We start from the raw sequence: 4506 nt of genomic DNA on the forward strand, positions 1-4506 counted from the left end.
CTCTTCCCTCCAAAGAAAGGCAATCTCCACTGTAGTCTGGTGCGCTTGTTTGGGTTTTCAAAGGTGAATGGCCAGTGACCAAGGAAAATGACGTGCTAAGCAAGTTGGAGCTCACAGGTATCCCTCCTGCACTCTGCTGTCCCTTAGAAGGAAGGCACCTTTGATGTTCATGCATCAGTGTGCCAGTAAGGAATACAGGGAAAGGGAACAAGACTGCAGTGGCTGGGGGCAGAGGCCAGGGAACAGAAATATTGGGCCGAGGATGAGAAGCGAGAGTGAGGGGTGGGCAGGAACGCCTTCCGTCCCCTGCGTTCAACCTGGACGCCGCTGCAGAAGGGGAGACACTTCAAGGTCATGTCAGTAATGTGGAGAAACAAGATTTTAGACAGATGAAGTAAAATCAATTAATTTTAAGAATCAGATCACTGAAAAGGAAACATTTGCACATCAGCAGAAGAGGATGGTGAAAGTAAGAAACTGTGTTAGGCTGAAAAATGGCCCCACAAAAGTATGCACGTCCTAATCCTTGGGACCTGTAAGTGTTAAATTATATGACAAGAAGAGGGTCTTTACAGATGTGCTTAAGTTAAGGATCTTGAAATGGGGGTGTCATCCTGGATTATCTGATGGGCCCGAAATGAAATCACTTGTATCCCTAAAGAGGGAGGCAGAGGGAGATTGCCGTCACAGAAGAGAAGGCCGTGTGAAGATGGAGGGGAGAGACTTGAAGGTGGCTGCTTCAAGCTTGTGGCCACAAGCTAAGGCCCTCCAGCAGCCAACACAACTGGAAGGAGTGAGGAAAGGATTCTCTCCTTGAGACTGCAGGAAGCCTGGCCGTGCCGATACCTCCATCTCAGTTCAGGGAAACTGCTTTTGGACTTGTGGTCTCCAGAACTGTGGGAGAATTTCTACTCATTTAAACCACCAAGTTTGCGGTGTTTTGTCACCGGGCCACAGGAAACTGGGACAAACCCCATCGTTCACATCATATCGCACGAGTGTGGAGAGTGTGCCTGCTGGGGCTTTTCTCTCCCTCTGGAGGTACCGCTTCTGGATGCACCAGATCTGGCAGCGCAGACCCAGTGGGGAGCTGAACATTTTCCACAGTGTCAGTAGTTCAGGGACCCAAACTTGTAGCAAGTCAGCTCAGTGGCAGATAAAGATAGAATCTTAAGTGACGTGGATATATTGTTCAGCATACTGAAAACTTGAGTGTGTGTACTTTTATCAGGTAACAACTAGGAGATGCAGTTCACATCCTGAAGAATTTTAGAGACAGACAGAGAGAGACTTTGTTTGCGTTTTAACTAGAGAGTTCTTCAGTACCAAACTGATAAAGTATTCGTTCATGCCTTTAAAACTCGAGATGATGCGAAGTGTCAGAGAAGAGGAGGTCACCCTCCCATGACTGTGCCTTTCAGAACAGGGGAGACTTCCTGCCCTCAAGCTCCGAAGAGACTTGGGGAGTCGTTGGCATAAGACCTTTAAACTGGGCCCCCAAGTTTCAGGTCATGCCTGCTGTTTAGAGGCGGGGCTGCAGGGGGGGCAGCAGAGGCTGAGCTTGTGTCAAATCCCTTCTCAGGAGAAGCTTCCATTTGGGGCTTGCAGTCAGTCAGGCGAATACCCCACTTACAGAGCAGCATGTCCCCAACTTTTTGTGTCAGAATCACCAGGACTGCTGCTTCAGAATGCCAGTTCCTGAGCCCCATCATGAGGGATCCCAGTTCCTAAGTCTAAGGATTTTCAGTCTGTATTTTCAAGAGTACTGATTTTGACATGGTGGGCAAGAGATGATATTTAAGAAACACTAATCTTGTCAGAGTTCTCACAAGCAAAGTGAAACGCTTCTGTTTAGAATTGGCAGAAGAAAATAAACAGAAGAACATTGGGAAATAGAAACAGAGCCTTCTGTAACCCAGCTGAGAACTCTGGTCTTTATACAACCTCTGTAGCTTTGGGAATAGAAGCTTCTCTGTCTCTGTTAAAGTGAAACCACATTTACTATTTAAATTCTTCTGCTTCCCTCAGTTGTTGCAAATCAAGGTAACCCATTGATAAGGTTTGATTTTCTTTTTGGAGACAGTTTTCCCACACTGGGGGTTTACTTGTCATTTCTTTAAGACTTGGCATTATATATCAGTATGAATAGGAGGAAAAAGCATTTTATTTAAATCACATGTGAGCTTGGTGAAGGGTATGTGGGGGGTCATTATATTATTCCATCTGTTTCCGTCTGTGCTTGAAATTATTCATTATAAAAATGTTTGAAATCTACTGAAGAGGGAAAAACCTGACTGTTGTGAGGGGCTGGCTGAGTCATCGCACGCTCTTGCAGGTGTGAAGGATGGAGGACAGAGCCACCTTTCGAGACTCAGACTCGGGGCCTCATTTTCTTCTGCTGTCTCGCCTGACTGGTTTTTCTTAGCACCTCTCCCAGAAGTTGGGAAAGTGTGGCAGCTCTTTCACAGCAGGAAGTAGACATGGTGCCCAGTTTTTTGAAGGCATGACTCAGTTCGGTACTTCGAAGATTTCATCTTCAAAACAGTGTGAGTTGTTTCTGTGATCTGTAAATTTGGGTTCCAGACCATTATGCTGTACTGTGGATACATAGTGACAGTATTTTCCAGATAGAAGCTGGCACATGTTAAAGGCTAATTGTGCAGGTAAAAGTACATCAGATAAAATGATAAAGCATCTAAAATGTGATGTTTATCCTATGTAGGGGCTGTGTCACGATGCCAAATAACTTTCTAAGCAAGAATCCTGATTTCATCAATTTAGCCATAGAAAAGGCATTTTTACATATATGTAGTCTATGAAATTTCAAGATATTTTAAGAAATCTTTGTTTTAATATCTTCACATTACAAAAAACTCCAGTGTCTCAGTGAGTACTGCCATTTTACTGCAGCTTCCCAGCAGGACCCCTGGCTGCTGACATAGTTTGTGATAATGGAAGTGGTACCCGACCTATAAATACATGAGAAAGGCTTAGAGGTCTTACCAGTTGTTTAAGGTAAGATCTCCTATTAATGAGTAGCAAGTGTATATTTCATCAGACTGAAATTCATTGAGAAAATGTTCTAAAGAAATAGTCTTTCTATTTATGTAAAAAACAACGGTAAAAGTCTACATCTTTTCTTGTGCATTAAGATAGGATCCAGTAAATTTACCTGAAAAATACTTAAGGTCCAAGCTTCCTTCTATAGGGTCTGTGAGTTTCTCACAGAAGGATTCAGAACAAGCTCTTGGAAGCCATCCAAAGCTCCATTTTCTCATAAACTAAAGTAGTTTTACAGGATGATTTGTCCCTCCCCTCTGTTTCTTTACTTCTCCCTCCTCAGAAGAATGTATTGTGATCCAGAAGTGTTTAGAACTGTTATAATTGTGACATTAATAAATAATGAGCAGCACTTTACAGTTGATTTCTGGGCTAAAAGCAGTTGGAAGATTCTGAGGTTTAGTTCTAAAAATCTTAAGTAAGAGTTGCTGGTAAAGCACCATATTTTAAAATTACATTTAAAGCAAGATGGGAAGATAGTCTTCAGGCTGATTTAGTGTTTGTAGTTAAATTCCAGCATCTTTAATGTTAGTTATACTTCATGTCTCATGGCTTTCTGCTGGATCTGAGGAATTAGAATGAGCACTGGCTTTTGCAGATGTTCAAATTAGGTTTTTAAAGAAAAAAACTCACATTTCAGTATCCCTCTCACTTTTCTCCCCTCTAAGAGAGAACGTGGTGAAATTTGAAAAGTAAGCTATAGGAATAAATAAAACATTTAGTTAGCGTGTGTTTGAGCCAGGCTTCTGTTTTAGATTCAGAAAATTCAGTTGGTTATTTCTCTAGTTTGATTTTCTTAAAATTCAGTTTTTTAAAATTCCCATAGATGATGGTGGTGAGAATAATGATGATTAAAAAGAAATTGAGGTTCCTTTTTAACTGTAAAAGTCGCATCCAAGTATCTTCTTGGGAATGTTTCTCCTGTATTTTGTGTTAAATCTGGGAAATGAAAGTTTAAATTTCTAATGCACAGGTTAAATTTGAATTGGAGTTCATATTCCAATATGAATTATCAATTCATATTGGTAACCAATATCAATAGCCAATTGGAATTATGAATTCTGGCTCTCTTGGTTATCAAGGTCTTCTTACTAAATATTTAAGACATTATTAAAAGCTTTGAACACGGTGACCGTTGGTTCTTTCATACACTTCTTTAGAATGCTCTTCACCCATCCTCCCCATCCACCCCTGAAATTTAATTGTAACCTAACTGTAAACTTGACCAACTGACCAAGACCACTGTTACAGGACATAACGATGATTCTTCAGCCAGATCCCCAGACATCTCAGGTGTTTATCCTTTTTTTGTTGTTAATTATACAAATTCTACTTCTTAGTGTGGTGTCCCGAAAACATAATCTTGGTGCAGGGTATCTTGTGCATTTTTAAAATGTTCTCCAAATGATAGAATTGGCTGTGTAGGGGAGGCAAAGATTTTTTTTT

General features: G+C 41.3%; 1 protein-coding gene across 2 annotated transcripts in view; it reads left to right on the top strand.

The window, feature by feature from the left end:
* The window catches only part of PDSS1 (decaprenyl diphosphate synthase subunit 1), a 46871-nt gene that overhangs the window by 13245 nt on the left and 29120 nt on the right, over positions 1-4506 (top strand). The window lies entirely within an intron of this gene.

The sequence above is a fragment of the Lipotes vexillifer genome, unplaced genomic scaffold (genome assembly GCF_000442215.2).
Source record: "Lipotes vexillifer unplaced genomic scaffold, Lipotes_vexillifer_v1.1 scaffold1049, whole genome shotgun sequence".
NCBI lineage: Eukaryota > Metazoa > Chordata > Mammalia > Artiodactyla > Lipotidae > Lipotes > Lipotes vexillifer.